The sequence below is a fragment of the Protopterus annectens genome, chromosome 6.part0 (assembly GCF_019279795.1).
Source record: "Protopterus annectens isolate FY-2018-M chromosome 6.part0, PAN1.0, whole genome shotgun sequence".
NCBI lineage: Eukaryota > Metazoa > Chordata > Ceratodontiformes > Protopteridae > Protopterus > Protopterus annectens.
In genome coordinates this window covers 1,328,724,968-1,328,746,096 of record NC_056737.1, presented here as the reverse complement: position 1 = coordinate 1,328,746,096, position 21,129 = coordinate 1,328,724,968, and positions in this window count along the sequence as shown.

Genomic DNA, 21,129 nt, shown 5'->3' with positions numbered 1-21,129 from the left:
TCAAAAATATTTTAGTGTAGTTTCTTTTAATATCCACTTTCATAAAATAAATAATTATGTTATCAATGGTGTTTGTATTTTAATGCAGGAACTTCTGGTAATTTGTCTCGGCAGATACAGCATGCTGGCACTTTAAGAAGTAGAAAGAGCTCATCAGGAAATATCAACCCATCTGAATTAATAAATAGTATGGCTAAAAACATGACTGCCGGAAGACTTTCCAGAATTACCATTGGGATCGCCTAATATGGGTTTTTCCTCTGGTGACCACCTGAAGCAAGCAGAGCAGACAAAAAATGCCAGTGTTTCAGTACCAAACACGGGGTAGGAACTAAACAAAGAAAATATAATTGAGGTCATTTTCAGTGCAAGTTTAGCAGAGACTAAAGTGTTTAAGTTCATTTACTCTTAATGACTATCATATGAACATTTTAAGATTTGGTTTATATTTTATTCCTAGTCATAGGACAAATCTCACTCGAGCTATTCTTGAGTTAAAGTTCTTTATTAGATAACTTAATTTGCATTATACTTTAAATGGTCTTAATTTTGATAAGAGTTTGCCCAAGCCTTCAGTTCATAATCCTTCATTGCATTTTACTATTAAAAGTTTTGAAATTGCTTGTGAAAGGGAAATGAATAAATAATTAATTTAAATAAAAGACCAGTTAAATCTTATTTTTAATCTTAGCTCAGCAGAACATAATATTTTAAATGACTTGAGCAAACAAAATAATTTAACATTCATGAAAGCAGATAAGGGGGGATTGGGATGGTGATGATGGATGTAGTGGATAATACAAAAGCTATGGAACATCTGTTAAGTAATAAAGATGAGTATCAGAAAATCTTTTTAACTGATATTCACAGAAAGTACAGGTTTATAAAATATTATTTATATGATTTATTAATGGATGGAGAAATTGATGTCCAGCTTTACAACTTTTTAACGGTTTCAGACCAATAGTTTCCACTAGTCAAGGAATTACTGAAGGAATTTCAATATTCCTGGACTCTATTTTTAATCTTCTTGTACAGCAATTACCTTCTTACATATATGATTTGTGGGATTTTCTCAAGACATTTAATCAGGAATATTTATATAACACCAATAGTAATTTTATTATTACAGTAGTAATAGTTTCATTATTTATGTCTATCCCAGAAGATAAAGGGGTGGATTATGCAAGAAATTATTTGATTAAATATACCATTTATAATGTTACTTCAATGTTTGTTTGTCTTTTCGTCTTTTCCCGGTTAGGGGTCGCCGCAATGGAACTCCGGTCCGCTAATATGGCAGTAGATTTTTATGGTGCCAAGTTGCCAGCCCGATGCCCAACATTCAGTGAAGGCATGCCCATTCACGCATGTCTTTCGGAGTCCACTCGACCGCGGGGAGGACATGCAGACTCCACACAGAAGGCACTCCAGCCGAGAATCGAACAGGAGAACCTCTTGCTGTGAGGCAACACAACTGTTTATTATTTTATTGGAAATTTTCCTTGAAAACATTATTTTCTTTTTTATAATAAATATTACCAACAAAAAATGAGTGTTGCAATGGGAGCAACTGTTGACCCTGCTTGTGCCAATCTGGTTTTAGGGTGGTGGTAGAGAGTGAGATACTCCCTACTACAATATTTTATAAGAACATTGTCTTCTACAAGAGGTTTGTAGATTACATGATTTTTATTTTGAAAGGTAATATAGATGGAATTTCTTTTATTGAGAACTTAAATGAGATTTCTTCATTTTTAGACTCACCATAGCCAAATCTGGTCATGAGATTTAATTTTTAGATCTCAAGTTAAAATAAAACAGCTTTAAGAACAATTTTGAAAATGGGATACATAGAAAAAGTACATTTTTGAACAGTTACCTCCATTTTTGTAGTAAGCACCCTTATCAGATAAAAAGAAATATTCCTAGAGGACAATTCATCAGGGCATCCTGCATGATAAGTAATGACGAGGTTTTTGAAAAAGAGGTTCATTTTATTAGTTCTCTTTTTGTTGATAGAGGTTATAGCCCAGACTTTTTAGAAAAGACAGCACTGAAGTTTGTAACAAGAGATGCGTTATGTTTAAACCAATTCTTTTGGCTGGTTTCAACATTAAGAAAACTTGCAGCAATAGATTAAGGATGAATATTATCAGTTCCAGTATGGAACCTGTTCATCAGTGTGCTCTTAATATGTCAGTATACACATTGGGCATTAAATATATAATTCAAGACAACTGGGAAATTATTAGTGGGAACAAAGATTTACTTGCAGTTTTGGGCGAACAACCCCAGTTTGTATGTATATAAAAAGAATGTTAGTTTTAAACAGTTGTTAGAAAAAGATGAAATAAAAAGTTCTTCCACCCAAAACTAATAAAGAAACAGGGACTTACAAATGCAATGGGTGTTCAGTTTGTACATTTATTTATGAAGCCCCATGCATAAGCTTGCCACATTTACCACACACAATTAAGATTTGCGGAAGATTTCAATGTGGTTCTACTGGTTTTATATATATTGGAATTTGTTCTGGATGTGAACGTTTTTATATTGGCACAACTACTACACATCTTAGGGAAAAAATAAAAGAACATCTGCATGCCTTTAAGATCCATGACAATAACAATGCTTTATTTAAACACACTGCTGTATGTAAGAAATACAAAAGGTTTAATTTTGCTGTATTAGAACAGGTTTATTTTGATAAAAGAGAGTGTGATTTTAAAAACCAGGTAGAAAAGAAAGAAGTTCAATGGCAGATAAAGTTAAAAGCAGATTCTCCACCTGGTTCAAACAAACACATTAATATTGTTTTTATGAGACAGGAAACTAAAAGGACACAAATTAGTTAACAGCTAGTAATTGTTTAATTGTTGGATTGTTTTTTAATTGGAATCTTGTCATTGGTTGATTTTTAGATAACTGGTTATAAAGGATGTCTGTTTTTATTGCATTTGTTCTAATTAATTTTATGAAAGCAGATATTAAAAGAAACTATGCTAAATATTTTTGGTCCAGTTCCTTTCCACCTTAACAGTGTTTTTTGTTATTTAGTTTGGCTTATATTTAACCTCTGGAACCTCAGAAGGGTTTGTTTTTTGGTGTTTTTTTAATATTGAATTCTTTTTCTGATAATACTTTGCAAAACATTGTTTCTTACAACCTGGTTACCTAAATAATTAGGGTTTATAATGACTATTCCTCAGCTGTGATGTCTAAAAGGAAAAGTTTGTTTTTCTTTACCAATAATAAAAGAACTAAAGAAAAGTGAGATTAAAGTTCATCTACATTTTCCAGCTAGACTTAAAATATTTCTTTTTGATGAAGTAAAATACTTTGAAAACTTGAATTCTGCTATATCATTTCTAAAATAAAAAAAATAACTTTTTGAATATTAATGTATTTTTTCAGCATCAAAACATGTGTATTCTCTTTGTTTTCTGTGATAAAAAATGTACCCATCTTTTTACATTAATATCTACTGTAATTGAAAGGAAGGAAACAAGGCTTCACAGTGCTATAAGGTAATCAATCATTAGTTTATTTTTTTACACTAAACTTAACACTTAGATGATATGTAATGATGCTTGCTTTACTTATACTTAAGTTTAATAAATATGTTGTGACTAAGTCTCATTATTGATATTATATTACTGCCTTATAAACATCCAGGTGTTCTTTCTTTACAAATAAGTCACTTTCATATTAATATCATAGATAATAACTTTCTGATATTATATTACTGCCTTATAAACATCCAGATTTCATTTCTTTACAAATAAGTCACTTTCATATTAATATCATAGATAATAACATTCTGCTTTAGATATAGTTGGATTTATTTAATGTTGTGGTGTCTGGGAATAAGGGCTGAGTTCATGATAAATGTTTTTGGTTTACTGATGCTTAGTTAGAGCTTGGTGCATTTTAAAGTAGGTGTTTTTATACTTGTAATATGATTCCTGTATTTCTGTTGTATGCTTGTGGTTTGACAGAGATGGCTGAATGTGACAATGTCTTTTGAGTATGGATGCTGGCTGTAGAGTTCTTTTATTTGTAGTTTAAACCTCTCATTTGTACAGATTTCTATGGATTGTCTTGGTTTTGCCTTGTGTTTTTCGTCTATTGCTTGTGATGCTGTAGTTCTTTGGTAGGTTAATAATAAATCTTTTAGGAACTGATTTGGGATGTGGTGACAGATGTCTGTGTTTCAGATGTGGTGTGCTTTGAATGTTATATGGAAGTGTAGTGCCTGCTGTTAATTTGATATTCTAGGATCTAGGTGTAATTTCTAAGAATCATCTTTGTTTTGTGCTTTTGTACTCTTTCCATGTGCCTATGTTTGGTTTTCTGGCTTTGTGAAGCTGAGAAGTGTGCCACTGTTATAGACTGCTGTTGTGTTTGCATGTTTTTGTTTTCTTGCATATTCTTAGTGTAGGCTGTGAAAAGATGTTGGTACAGTTTTTAAACTGAAGCCATGATTATTGCTGAAGTTAATTCCAGCTATATGAGCTTGTGCACGTACTGTTGCAGTTTCTGGTGACTGTTAGTTCTTTTGAAAGATTTGAAGCTCAATTTGGTTTCCTGCTGTGGTCACATGATATGCTGTGCTTTTTTAAAGGCTTCAATAGAGATGTACGAGTCATCTCTTAAAGGAAAACACGCATGTTGATGTATAGGTGAAGGGTCAAAGATTGCAGAATGCCCTTACATTTGATGGCTCCCTCTTCATTTAAATATAAATTAATAAATAGTATAAGATTATTTGAATACAAGTTCATTCATTATTTTTAACACATTCTATACTTAAAAATGATTATATTTTATATGATAGGAGGGGAATGAATGGAGCCCTTTCTCTAATAAGAAGTAGGTGCAGCAATATGATGATTAGAAACAGTTGCACAAACACTATTTTTTGGAAATTTCTGACACTGGTCCAATAGCTTTAAATGTCAAAGTCCATATTTATAGCATAACACTTCCAATAGAGCATTAATATTAATTTATGAAAATATAATACAGTTCATGTTACTTGGTTTTATTTGTTCTGGCTTTTACTCTAACATCTCTAGAGAACTGAATTACTAAAAGTTGAATTAACAGAATGAAATGTACATCTTCAACAAAACAAGGTTTTGTGAGCCATTTTTGTCTAAAGATGCATTTTTTATTTTGTAGTGGCTTACTTTTTCTACAAATTTCAAGTGAATTGGTTTGTGTTATCTAGTCGTTTCTGTCATATGCAAGTAACACAGGCTTTCCTCTAAAGTAACATATATATATATATATATATATATATATATATATATAAAATCAATGGCAGTACAATACTGACACTATGCAATTCCATGGTACTTAATGCTTAAAATTACTAAAACAATGCAAATAGATTTCTTTAGTCTATAACATTGTTTTGTGAACATACTTATAGTGGTAATACTTATATTATATTTTTAAGCAGAACTCTATGGTATCTTAATGATTTTGGGGTGATATGCAAAATCCCAGATTAATAAACTATTTTTTCAATTTCTTGCCAAACAAATGTTATTGTAAAGTTATTAAAGCAGTAGGAAATTCTTGTACTTTTATAAAATATGTTTATAGTTTTGGTTTATAGAAGATAGATGAAATTCAAAACTTATAAAATTCATCTTTATGACAGATTATGTACATACTGGAAAAGTTATTTTAATGCTCACAGTGACATGTATTTATCTAGTTTTTTTTAAATGCAGACGTGCTAGAATATATCAAAAGGTACTGTTTATGGCATGCATATGGAAATATGCAATGATATAATTTATAAATATTACAAAAACAATCAAGTATGATAGCTGATGTGTCATATATGTCTTATATGTGTTTACAAAAATATATTTATTAATACTTATATGGATTTTATATAGGAATCTGGATGCTTCACTTTCATACTCATAGTCTGATTATTCTTAGTGAGTGATAATCTGTTTTAGTAAAAGACATAAATCCAATTTTCTTACTAAAATGGAACAGATGTTTTGAATATTTTATTATTTGTTATGTATTTTAGTTCAGAGCATAATCAAATAATTACATTATTTACTTTTTCCTAGTTTAAATTCATAAATAAATACTAAAAGTTTAGAACATAATGTATAACTTGTATTTTCTCTTATTTTATAAATGGTTGAGACCTTTTGTTTATTCCATTTTCTAATTGTAGTAGAGTGCTATTTGACATATACTTGTTGATTGGTAGGTGCGTTTAGGTAGAATTGCTATTAATCCAGGAGTGTTGTATTCCATGAGGACACAGAGGGATAGTAGATATTTGTTTAAAATTTTATAACATAATTTTTCTTTTAGTGGTGACTACTTTCACTGATAATCTGCATGTAGTTAATAATTATAAAGCTGTTTATTTTTAAAAATAAGTTCAGCACTTCTAGAAGTGATGCTTTGGTAATATCACACTTGTAAATTCTTGAGGATATTATTTATATTTTGTTAATATTTACAACATGACTTACTTAAATTACATGCATACATACAAATATTTCAAGCACGGGCATTAATGCATTTCTAGCTTGCAAATATGCCAAAACACTTGTTACCAAAATAAGTGTCCAGGCTGTTCTTAACACTATCTAAACTAGTATTTACTTTAGTGTAATTTGGTAATCTGTTCCATGCATCAGCTACTCTGTCAGAGAACCAATTAGTACACTTCTCATTCCTATAGAATCTTCTACATAGCTTGTCTGATGATTCTATAGTACTTTTTGATAACCCCAAACATTCCCAGAGGTAGTTGTCACTTAACACCCTATATACTTGAATAAGATCTCCTCTAAGATATCTGTAAGAAACACTGTGCAAGATCAGATATTTTAATCTTTCATAATAGCTTAAATGTTGACATCCATGGATGCCCTTGGTATTTTTCCACTGTGCTCTTTCCAGTTTACTCATGCTTGTTTTCTTATAGGGTTTCCATATTGTTTTTCCATACTCAAGTTTGGGTCTAATGTAACTAACAAACTATGACTTCATCATTTTTGATTTCCTAGAATTTACAAATCTTTTTTACAACCTATAGTTCTATAACTATCATTAATCAATTGATTGATATAATAGAAAAAGTCATAGCTGAATCTACCCATGTACCCAAATCCTTAAATGAGTCTACAGTTTCAATCACTGTGTGTTGTATTAAATATTCACCTTTCAATTTATGTCTCCCAAATCTCATATGTTTAGTTTTTGATGTATTTATCAGCATATTATTTTCCTGTGCCAAAATGGTCAATTTAGTCAAGTTATTTTCTAGATATGCCTTATCTGTAACACATGTAACCAGTTTACACAAATTCAGGTAATCTGTAGATAGACTACAGAACACCTCAGCCCCTGACTGTAACCAAGGATTTCACCTGTCCAGTTGCTATATACTTGCCATGTCCTATTTTTAAGCCATGCAGCTGTCTGCCTTATCAAGACTATATCAATATGTAATTGTACTAATTTATTGATCAGTGTTTTGTGTATGACCCTGTCAAATGCTTAAGTTAAATCTTTATAAATTACATCACAGTAACATTTTTCATTCATGGCTATTATATTGTTCTAGAGCATCATGTTACAGGTGGTAATAGATCTGTTTTCAACATATGCATGCTGATATATGGTTTCAAGTCCCAACTTATCATGTTCTGACAATAACTTATCCAATATTACCTTCTCCATTATTTGTCCACAACATGAAAGTAGCCTTAAGGGTCTATATGACTGAGCTGATGCTGCTCTCCTTTCCCTTATAGGACAGGTTTAATAAGTGCATGTCTCCAATCTTGAGGAATCTCCCCATATTTATATGACCTGTAAATAATTGATATAATGGTACTGTACATTCTTGCTGAAGAGTTCTCAGGACATTGTTACTAGTTCTTTCTCCTCCCTGTGCTTTGTTTAGACCAAGTTTGCACAGTTCTTCTTGTTTCTTTCAAGGAATTAAGGCAAATACAATAAAATGTTTCAATTCCTACATGTCACAAGAATACAATATCCCCTTTTATGGAGCATCCTAACAATAGCAAGGAAGTTTGTTACCAAAAATTGGAAAAATTAGTCTTTCCCCAACCATGAAAGAATTCATAAACATTGCAAATGAAGAATGTCAACTTGAACTTATCATGATCAAGACAAGAACTTCCAGATTTACTTCTTCAAATAAAGTTTGGTTGAAATTATTTAAAGAACTGCTGGAAAAACTTCTACATGGCTCATCTCATCACAAAGGGATTCTCATCCAGAAAAAAAGAGGTCATTGTTCCCCTCTACTCATCACTCATTAGACCCATTATAGAGTACAATGCCCCTTTTGGTATGTACCTCACAAGACATCCACAACAACTGGAAAGACCACAGAAATACCTCACAAAGAGGATTACTGGCCTCAAACATATGCCCTATGCAGATCATCTCAAATAACTACAGCTTTACTCCATCGCATATCACCTACTCAGGGGCGATCTCTGCCTAACATGCAAAGCTATGTCAAACCCAGACCTGTTGGACATGCTCCACTTAAAGAAATCTCAATCCCTCCGAGCTACATGCTCTAGGGACCTTAACCTTGTCACCACAATAAACAGAACATGCTGGAGGGATAGATTCCTGTCCCAGAGACTTCCCATACTCTGGAACAGACTACCTATCTATGTCAAACAGAGCTCCTCATTAGCACTCTTCAAGAAAAATCTTGATGATTGGATGGGAAATGGGAAATTCACCCCGGGGATCACTTCTGTGACTCTGCTCGACAGGGGCACAGGAAAATAATTTTCTTGGGTGGCGAAAGCCAGGGTAAATTTTTTGGCTAGGCTTGTATGGGCCCTAGGGCCGATAGCCTAGTACCTGCCTATGAACCTATAAATGATTACACGTCTTATTTGATTTTTCTTTTTTACAATTTTATTATATAAGTAGACACCTTTGTAAATAGTTTTTTTTTTATGTATAGTTGTTTTCTTGTTCTTTTAGTTATGTGTTTATATTTCTAATCTTATACGTTGCTGTTGTGATAAAATGTTTAATACAAATATTTAAGAAAAAATAAGAACATTTTAAGTTTGTCCTGCTTGTAGGTGTTGTTTTTAGCATGGGTACTAATAACCATTTTGTGGGAAAGGTTTGAGTCCAGCAATAATAAATATTTGCACATCTCACATGTGAACCCATTTTGTGGTAAAAACAAATTGTGGTCAGTAAACATATTGCAGCTTATACAATGTGCCAGGGAGCCTAATGTTAGAAGACTGGTGACGGAGCAAAGATAGACTAAGGACCTATGGTTGATCCAGAAATGTCAGGCTGCATTATGTTATGGAGTATGATGATCTGTGATCTATATGGAAGGGAGGAGAAGCTATGTGATATATAAAAAGACAGTGACGCACAGCAGATATTCAAAAAATAGTGCAGCACAATTCAGTGTAGCACAGTGTAGTAGCTCAATATATTATGGGATAGTGAAAGAGTTACAGGGCAGTGTAAAATAATGTAACTCTGAATAGTATAGCACAATATACTACAATATAATACAGATTAATACAGTACAGCACAATATACTACAATATAATACAGATTAATACAGTACAGCACAATATACTACAATATAATACAGACTAATACAGTACAGCACAATATACTACAATATAATACAGATTAATACAGTACAGCACAATATACTACAATATAATACAGATTAATACAGTACAGCACAATATACTACAATATAATACAGATTAATACAGTACAGCACAATATACTACAATATAATACAGATTAATACAGTACAGCACAATATACTACAATATAATACAGATTAATACAGTACAGCACAATATACTACAATATAATACAGATTAATACAGTACAGCACAATATACTACAATATAATACAGATTAATACAGTACAGCACAATATACTACAATATAATACAGATTAATACGGTACAGCACAATATACTACAATATAATACAGATTAATACAGTACAGCACAATATACTACAATATAATACAGATTAATACAGTACAGCACAATATACTACAATATAATACAGATTAATACAGTACAGCACAATATACTACAATATAATACAGATTAATACAGTACAGCACAATGCAGTACAGATTATATACATCTGCTGAAGTGCAGGCATGGAATAGGGCAGTACAATAAACCAAGAGATAGTCAATAAAGTAATAGTATGAGAGAGCCTGAGCAAAAGGCAGGAATATTACAATGTAGTGATCAATGCAGTACCAATTTATTAGTGTGAAACTGAGCAGCAGGTATGGAACCCGCAACATAGTAATCCATATGCCATGGTTACAGCTGTTTCAGAGACTTCTCAAGGCTTTTAATGGATACATTGCCACAAGATTCTATAACCCGGATAACAGTACGGTACACAAAATGTTACAAGAAACTTTAGGTACAACTGGCACAGGTGCCACAACACTGTACACAAAGCATCTACAACAGGCTCAGATGCTAGAGTAACAAATATAATGCAAAAAAGTAGAAATATTGAACAGAGATGTGTTATACTATCACTGCAAGGATACAATATAGCAGAACAGTAAACAATCAGCCACATTAATAATACAATATAATAGGGCTGCAAACAAATAGTCATAGTTGAGAAATACACAGCAAGGAGTTGCAGTCACCATTGCTAAAGCCAAAATTACTAGCAAGCATAAAGTGCTGCAAATTGCCATTACACACAATCAGACATAGCTAGACACAGGCAAACACTAGAGTATACCAAGCCACAAAATCAGGGTTGTGAGGAATAAAGCAGTTACCAAAGTCAGTACTTCCTACTGATGTATGCACTTTGATACTTTGTTGTATAGTCTGCAAACCCTCTGCACTAAGTACATCACTTCCCAGATGTTGTGGAACTGTTTTCAAGTCAAATCTTGTATCAGAGTTCAAGGGAGGCTGGTTGTGAAATAGCAGAGTTCAATGTGAGTTGGTTGTGTAATAGCACAACACAATAGAGCAGCAACATCCATAAACACAACAAGTTCAAAGCATTCCACAATAACACCCAGGACAATTAAAGTCTGCAATGCTCTATAATCAATAGTAATTCAAGCCAAAGACAACAGCACTAGATCCTTCTGCCAAAAAGGGAAAACAGCTAGATCAGTTTCATAGGTTCATAGGTGTGTACTAGGCTAATGGCCCTGGAGTCTTTACATGCCTAGCCCATAGAAGTGCCTGGCATCGTGCTGCCCAATATTAGTTTCCAGTGCCTCTATTAAGTAGAGTCATTGGAGTGATCCCCATGGTAAACTTTCTATTTCCCATCCACTCATCAAGATTTCTCTTGAAGAAGGCCAGTGAGATGCACTGCTTGATATGTATGGGAAGTCTATTCCAGAGCATGGGTAGTCTCTGGGTTATAAACCTGTCCCTCCAGTATGTTCTGTTGATTGCTGTAATGAGGTTGAGGTCTCTGGAGCATGTGGTGTGGAGGGACTGGGATTTCTTTAGCTATAGCATTTCTAACAGAGCTGGGTCAGACTTGGCTTTGTAAGTCAAGCAGAGATCCCCTCTTAGTAGACGATAAGAGACAGAGAATAGCTAGAGTTTTTTGAGTCTGTCCATGTAGGACATGTGTTTTAGGCCTAGGATCCTCTTTGTGAGGTACTTTTGTGGCCTTTCCAGCTGTTGCATGTGTCTAGTAAGGTACCTGCCAAATGGGGCATTATACTCGATGATTGGCCTAATGAGGGAAGAGTAGAGAGAGATGATGACCTCTTTCTTCCAGGATGCAAAATCCATGGTTATGAGATGTGCCACATAGAAGGACTTTCTGACCACAGTGGCAATGTGGTGATCGAAGGAGAGGTTGCTGTCAACCTTTGTCCCCAGATCTCTTATAATGCCTTCAGTATTCAGTGGGCTCCCATTGATGTGGTAATTAGTGGGAACTGAGTTTTTCCCAAAGGGGATGATGATGCATTTTTTGGCATTAAGCTTAAGGCCATGGTTTCAACACCTGTCAGTTGTCTCAGTGAGGCCTTTCTGTAGGATGTCTACATCACTTGGGGAGTTAATAATGGCTCCCAGCTTGCAGTAGTCTGTGAACTTGTTCAATCAGAGTCCCTCCATGTTGGCCTGGACTTCTGAGAACAACAGGAGAGGACCCAGGAATGATCCCTGTGGGACTCTACTCATGACTAGTTGGCAATCTAACTTTGAGTCCGCTACTTTCACACTGTGGGTTCTATCTGTGAGCCAGTTTGCAACCCACCTAGTAAGATAGGGGTTGATGCCTAGTTTTGTGAGTTTATCAATAATTCCTGAGTGGGGAATTTTATCAAATGCCTTGGCCAGATCGAGGTAGGCTGGCTGAACTGCCTTGCCCTTATCCACAGCTCTGGTGACTGACTCAAAGAAGTCAACCAGGTTGAGCAGGCATGATCTACCTTTCACAAAACCAACTTGTATGGGATCTAGAGTTTGGAGATTCCCTATATCCTTGTTAATTAGGTCCATTATGATGCGCTGCATAGCCTTACATATCAGACTCATCAGGCTAATGAGGGCGATAATTCCCAGGGTCTGTAGTCACTCCCCCTTTATGGAGAGGGATGACTGTAGCAGTGCACCATTCAGTAGGGACAAAGACTGAGGTGAGGCTGTGATTGAACAGGGCACCCAGATGTGGTGCCAGTTCACTTTGCAGTTCATGTAGAACACATCAAGGGATATTGTTGGGTCCCATGGAAGCTGTATTCTTGGCCTTGGACAAGGCAGTGTTAACCTGTGCTGCAGTAATGCTGGGTGCCTGGCATTCCTCCGGTATTGTGATTGGTCCTTTACTGGGGGAGAGAGGGATAATGTTGGCACTGAATCTGTTGGCCAGTATGTTGGCAATATCTGTTGGCTCAGTATAGGAGGTACCATTGTGCAGTAACTCAGAACAAACCTGGGTATTGCCATGGAGATTCTTGATATAACTATAGAAGGTTTTGTGGTTGCTTTTAGTGTCTGCCACAATTCTGCCTTCATAGCTGGCCTTAGAGGTTTTGATGAGGGATCTCAATTTTTTGTTGAGGCTAATAAGGGAGTTTTTCCAGTCTTTGGACTTCACCTTTCTCTGCAACAATTTCTTCCTTCTGTTGTAGAGTTTATTAATGGCAGGGGACCACCAGATTGGCTTCCTTTTTTTGAGGAGAGTGTCTTGGTTCTGTTGGGTATAGCAAGTTCCATGCATTTATGTAAGTGTTTGTACAGTGCATCAGTGTATGATTCGGCAGTCATGTATCTATTTTCCATTGACATGGGTGCCGTTAAGTTAGTCACCTCTGTTTTTAGGAGCCCAAAATCAGCTTTGGAGAAGTTTTACATGGTGGTTACCTTTGCAGTGTGTGTGTGTGGGGGGGGGGGGGATGTGGATTTCCATGGTGATTGGTTTGTTCTCCATTTTGAGGAGTACATCAAGCAAGTGCATTTTGAGATTTTAGACTTCTAGCTTTGAGCAGCATGACCCTTAGATTGCATTTATTTATAGCTGTTACAGTGGTACAGGCACTATAGGGGTGGCAAGATCCTTAGCCAGCATCTGAAAACACAGGAGTGACAGATGCAGGCCATCTCTGGCAAAGCATCGAGGTCTGTCAAGCATGTCATCTCAAGCAGACAGATACTGGATCCCCTTAGAATGACACCAGAAACTTAGCCAATTGTTGAAGTCAATCATTTTCTGCTTGTACTGCGGTATCATTCTGGGTGATGGTAGGATGCTGTTCAGGGCTAGGGTCATACCTGCCTGGGCCACATAATCTGAGAGCTCCTCCATGTCTCTTTTCATGTAGTCCAGGGAGGTACATCTCAGGTCATTCACACTCACATGGAGAATGACAGAGTCATACTTGTACTTGTTGTGAAGTGACCTGAGTGCGTGTGTTATATGTCAGATTCTGGCACCCGATAGACAGCTGACTGTTGCCTTCTCCTTATTCAACCTAGTGAGTGGGACATCAGTGTGTCTCACTATCGAGTCACCCATGATTAGTGTATTGGGCAAGCTGTTTTGTCTTAGGGGCTTAGGTTGAGAGACACACTGTGTAGGTGAGTTATGTGTCTTGCGGTTTGTGCTGTGTTGTGATGCTCAAATGCATTGCTGCCTTGGAGGTCTCTGCTTTTTGGGTAGATTTCAATTGAGAGCCTCCTCGAAGGTGAGTGTGTGTTGTGTGTTTTTATGTGAGAGCTGTGATGGTGGGTGTTCTGGAGGGCTATGTGTTGCATGTGGTGTGGTGCAGGTGTTGACCTTTTCCTCTTGACCAGCTATTCCAGTCTTGACTTGAAAATGCATGGCTTCCAATTTGGATATACAAGTGCATCTCTCACAAGTCTAAGTGTTGGGAGATAAGAGGAGAGGGTTGTCTGTGTACATGAGGCAGTTGCTACACTGCTTCAGAATGCCCAAGGTCACCAGTTAATAGGAGAAAGCACAGGGAACTGACCTTTAGACATGCCAGGAGGGATGGTCATTATCACTAAGTACTGGAGCTGTTTCCTTATATATTCCTTTTACAGAAAAATGTCATTCAAGGTGTCTGAGTCCATACAGAGCACTGCCAAACATTTGAAGGGAAACTATTATGTAGACCTTGAAAATTTAAGGACAAAGTATTTAGGCAGATATTCTGAAGTTAGAAAGAAATCAAGCAGTATTTACTGAAAAATAAAGAATTAGTTTGTCAAGAATGATGAAAAGAGCTGAGTCGCATGAATGGCTACTGCCTGGCTACTACTAATGCTGGTCTCAGCACAGCTTCACTCTGTTGGGATACAATACTCCTTTGTTTCTTCTGTCACCAGAAGCAAAATGTTAGCACCAGTCCCAAGAAGAGAAGCAGGCCATGTCCTGTTTGGTGATCCACAGTCTTGTCCCAGATGAGCCAAGGGTCTGCAGGCTTGTAGCCTTTTTCTGGTAGATGCTTCGAATAGCAACCAGACCAATCAGGTATATTAAGCACAGACACTCACTCTCCAACCAGAAAGAGTCAGGAATCAATGCACTCTGCTCCTACTCTCACCAAGATCAGAATATAAGCACAGATTCCAAGCTGTCACCTCTAAAGCAGTTATTAATCTTTCTGGTGATCAACAGTCACCAGGAAATAATGCAACTGCACTCCTTCTCTCACCAGTAGAAAACAGAAGCACCAATCCCAAGATGACTACTGAGAGGCAGAATGTGGGCTGTCAAATAACTGGTGGTCTTGCAATAGATCTTTAAAGGTAAGATGAAAAAAAATGGTCTATCCTAAACACTGCAGTGTGCACTAGAGGAGTTAGAAGTGAAAGTAGGTAACTTAAGTTTTACCTGTCTAAAAAGTTAAGTTTTAGTGGAAAGTCACTATTTTTAAAACAGCAAGATAGATTGACAGGGGGTGATCACTTTTGTATTCTGGTACTATGGAATACAGTAGGATGACCAAGAAATTTAAATAGTTGAAGGGGAGTGATTTCACAAAATGATAATTTTGTGTTTACTCACACCAGCCAGTAAAAGCAAAGAGGAAATTAGCTATATGGTCAAATTAACATAAGGGGCAGGCAACTAGAAAGACAGTTTCTGTCTGACTCACAAGAGACACAGCTGTGGTCTCTTTTCAAGTTTTAATATGCAGTTAAAAGCAGAATACAAGTAAAACACAGTGTACAGAAAACAAATCACAGTATACAAAATAGAAAAAGACAACAAAGTAATACAAAATACAACAAATAAAAAGCAAATTAGCCTTTCCCTCACAGCAAACGGTAGCAGAGTCTGGGTGAGCCTTTCCAGTAAATTTTAGAATTTTTCAGATGCAAAATTACCACAGCACAAAGCAGGACTTTTACATTAGTACCAGAGTGGTCTAATTCATAAAGAAATAAGTAAAGCTATTCAGTGGTGTAAACACTGGCTCTAGATGATTGTCACTGCTGAAGTGACACCCCAACCCCATGATCAAAAATGGGAAAAGGGGTTGTGGATGGATTACTTCAATCATGTTTGAGAATGTTTTTTGAGCCAAATCTGATAGCAGAATTTAATGCAGGTTGGTCATGCCACAGCACAGCACAACAGAGTGACAGTATCTGCAAATACAAGTTTAAAGTGAATCAACAGAACAGAAAGAGCAATCAAAGTTAACACTGATATGTAACCCATAGTAATTCAAGCGAGAAACAGCAGTAGACAATCCAGCTAGACCAGTTTCAGGACTTGGAGGTCACGAGAAAAAACACTGTAATGTCTAAAATATGTGAAAATGTTACCTCACAGATGTTGTGGGACTACTTTTCAAGACCACTCTGGTAAGAGACTTCAGTGCAGGTTGGTTGTGCTGTAATACAGCACAATATAGTGGTTGCATCTGCAAACATATGTTTAAAGTGGACCACCAGAGCATACAAGCCAGTAAAATTAACACTGCTATGTAATTCACAGTAATTCAAGCCAGAAACAGCAGCAGCAATAGCTCTTACTAGGGTGGAACCAGCTATATCAGTTTCAGGTACAAAATTACCACAGCACAAAACAATACTTATAAATAAGTACTAGCACACGGTAATGTATACAGTGAGTAATAAATTTATCACTTCAAATGTTACGGGACTGTTTTTCAAGTTAACTCTGGTAGCAGAGTTCATGGTGGGTTGTAGTGTTGTATGGAAATACAATTCAGTGGAGGCATCTGCAAGCTCAAGTTTAAAGCAGACAACACGAGCATACAGGCCAATTAACATTCCTATATAACCAATAGAAACAAGCTAGAAACAACAGCCCTTCCTCTCACCAGGGGAACCAACTACACCAGCTTCAATTTCAAAATTGTCACAGCAGAAAACAACATTTTTACAGTCCTAGCACATTCTAAAATATAGAATCAATAAAAAGTATACTTCCTAGATGCTGAGAGACTGTTTTTTTTCAAGTCAAACTCTTACCAGGGTTCAAGCTGCTTTTTATACTGTATGTCATTTTAATCATTCCCATAAGTCACATTTGGAATCTATGTTGCACAAATTCAATGCCACAGGTCAGGTGGCATTGGTTCATAGATGAGATTTGAAAATGTGCGTTCCAAATTATTCATGTTGGCAGAATTATGGCCATTTGTTTGAAAATAATGCTAGAAGTTTTATTTATGTTTTAACAGGTTCCATTTTAACTATGACTTATTTGCAGGATTATAACTTTTTAACTTTGTGGAATTTGGTATGAAATTTTCAGGGTAGTCATTTTAGGGGTCCTTCTGTCAAATGTTTGAGTGCCACTATACAATTCTAGCTGTAAATTACATTTATAAGCCATTTTCATATACCCTAGTTAGATCCAAATTACACAAATTCAGGATTAGGTAGTGGCCCATAGATTGCATTTTGAAAATCTGAGTTTAGAATGATAAAATTATGAACATTTGTTGAAAATTGGTCACTATAAAGGCTGAAACATGTATGTCCACAGCTAGTGGGGTTTGGCTTTATTGGTCTGAATGTACCCATAAAGACTTAAAAAGTAAAAAGCAATGTATATTCATCAGCCATGTATGTCCTTAAGGGGTCATTTGCATATAACCCATAGGCCTCTGTACAGGAGGTTTAAGGTATTACACAGAGAACTTTAGCTTTGCTGGATTTTTTTCATAGTTTTTTTTAATACAAACTTTGGGTTTATTTTATGTTTTACTGGCTTTCAAATGAAGCTATTGTGCTTACAGTTTCTTTAGTGAATTTTTTCTAGGCTCCCCCTCTTTTATTTATTTCTTCTGAAGACAGTTTTTTTTTTTAATTAAAGAAATATGGAAGTTGATTGCTGAGTCTTGTTCCACTGTAGGTCAGAGTTAGTCTTAAGGGAAAATGGCTGCCACTGAGATTTTGACAACTGAAAGGAAGAAGGAATAGGTGACTATATCTAGGTGGCCTGCACTAGTTTATTCCATGTATGGAACACATGCGATAGTCATTTCAGTTATCAGTTTTCCTTGCCCATGTTATAAGCATCAGTAACAGAATGTAGTATATACAAATATTACTCTGCTTATATCATGTTAATATTATAAAACATTGACTGAATTTTGTCATATAGTCTCCTTCGCAGTTCAGTACATTTGAGAGTAAAGTACAATTCTGTAAGTTGCACTTACCCATAATGATAGATAAAATTCCTTACTGCTGTAGTAGCTCTTAGGCTACATGGGCTCTTTCACACCTAATACTCAACAACCAGACAGCTTCAAAAAGCTCTGGCTCCACCCCTTCACTCTGATTGCTGATTGGCTAATCCCTATGAGGGAAATCAGCAGTCAGAGTGAAGCTTTTATTCAAGATTTTCTTGCCCATACAATGAAAAAAGAGCCTGTCAATCCTGAAATAACTAAATAACAAAACACATAAAGTAGAAGCAAACACAACTCTATATCACAAATACAACTATATACAAGAGTAGGGAGATGGAGGGTGGATGTGGCAACTGCAGCAGTGAGGAATTCAAACATTTTCTGTAACAGGTAAGTGCAACTTATACAATTGTACTATGTTTATCATTTCAACTGCTGCAGTAGTCCTTAGGTTATATAGGTAGAATACCAAAGCCTAGCCAACCTGGGAGGAGGGCAGGTATGGATCCATAAATCTCTGGAGAATGATCATAGCAAAGTTTGACATGGACCTAGAAAAGGAATTCAGTTTTAATCCTACATAAAAGAATTTACAGAGGACCATGTATCTACCTCCAGAATACTTATAGAGCCCATCCCTTTTTAGTATGTTATTAAAGAAAACAAGGTGGTAGTGGAATGTGTGTTGATACTGCCTGAAATGTACCTGTGGTGAGAATAACAAAAAACAAAAATAACTGCAAACAAGCACATGAAAGCTGTCTGTTTAGACCCTGATGCCCCCTTTATCCCATTGATGAAAAAAATAGATCAACTTTCCTAATCAGCTTAATTCTGTCAAAATAGCACTTCTGCTGCCCATACATGTCCAAAGAATGCAGAATCCGCTCTACCTGTTTTTAGGTTCTGGGTAGAAAACTGGGAGACTGATGGCTTGTTTCAAAGTAAATCCTGAAACCACTTTGGGCATAAATGAGGGGGTTTGATCTAAAAGATATTCTATCCTTATGGAACTCTGATAGGGTTCACCCACCATTATAACTTGGAATTCAAGATACTGTTCTTGCAGATGACAGAGTAATGACAAGTACAGGTTTCCAAGCCAAGAACATTAAATCAGCTGGGTGGGCTGCTTCAAAAAGCGGCCTAGTCAATTTATCGAGGACACAGCGGAGATCCCATGGAAGAGCACCATTTCTACCAGGAGGTTTCAGGTATAAAACTCCTTTCAGAAACTACTTCACAACAAGCAGGAGAAAGAAGATGATCCATGGGCAACCATGCTGAAACGGCCACAAGATGAACCTTTATAGATGAATACATGGGGCCAGAAGCAAGTAACTCACACAAATATTTGAGTACAAGTGGTACAAATTCCCTGATGGGCCCTAATTATTGGTTAGTTAGGCACCAACTAGAAAACTGTTACCACTTACCAACACTGGATTTTCTACTAGCAGGCTTTATTGCCTCCTTCAGTACATGCAACAAGTCCTTGTGAAATAAGTGCCTAAAATATATTACAACTGAATCATCCACACAATCAGTTGAAGTTTACTGATATCACTAACAGGTTCCTTATTATCATTCATCTTCAGTAAATCCACTGAGACACAAAAGCAGTTTAGGGCAAGACATTTATTTAACAGAATATATTGTCAGCATAAAGTGAAGCTGAACATGATTTCACGTAATCTAAATCTAGACATAGCAGAGAGCTATAGGCTTTTATTTACATAAAACAATGTCAGAATACTTCTGGTAAATTCCTTCCAACTATAATTGATAACCCTAACTGTAGAAGTATGCAGTCATCATCTTAGAGACTGCTGGTACTCATTACATTTCAGCATATTCTCGTTACTGTCCTGCTTCTCATGATTTCATCCATGCAGTACACAAACCAGGCTGTATCAAGTTATAGAGCATGTAACAAAACAACAACAAACTATCATATTTTGTTTTATAAGAAAGCGGTACTAAGAGCTTTACTGGCGTGCAATATATACTTGCTGTGTCCATGCCTTTAACAATACAAACATGTCTCTAATCTGAAATACAGAAATCCATTTTGTCAGTTGTAATGTCTGAAATAATTCTACTGGAGCAAATCCATTCCAACACCTATATTTTTTTTCATATTTCAGTAATAACTAAGTAGTTCTCCCCTTGACTGACTCCTTATCCATGAATCAAGCTTTCATCTACTTAAGAAAGTGGGTGTAAGAGATCAGAGTCCAGTCTTCATCAAATAGCCATCTGATCATTCTATTTTTATACTTGCACTGTGACTAGACATGAGGTGCAAGAAAAAAAATGAACACTAGGTTAGAAACGCACCTACTAGCTGGAGTGCTTGAATGGTAGCACTAACTGCATGCATGCACACATACATATTTATCATTATTACCAATTTCATGGTACCTATCTTGTATAAAACTTGTATAAAATGTATAAAACATTTGCAACTATTGAGGTGCACCCAAATGATCTTTAAATCTCATTTCACTACCAGAAAAGATTGTGCAGTAATTTTATTTCACACATTCTCCCCTTCTCACCGAGAATAAATATATTTTATTTACCTGTGCTAACTACAGAAATATTTGTCTATTTGAGTTAATGTTGCAAAGGTCAGGAATTGACCTTCAAGAATTCCTGAGGTATAAGATAGCCCTTTTGTATTTACCCATCATTTGTTTATTTACATAAGCCAATCTGCAATGTACATCCCCTTTTTCTCCTGACATGTATTAAAATCATGTATTTTGTAGCTGTTGCTTTTTAAACAAGATCTCCAACATCCCATTACTATTCTTTTATTTCTCATATTCCATGATATTTTACCCACTGAAGCATGGTCTACAATATTCTGAATTTCATTAAATCTTTACTGCTCATTTCCTTAGGTAGTAATAGCACCTTTTAATCAA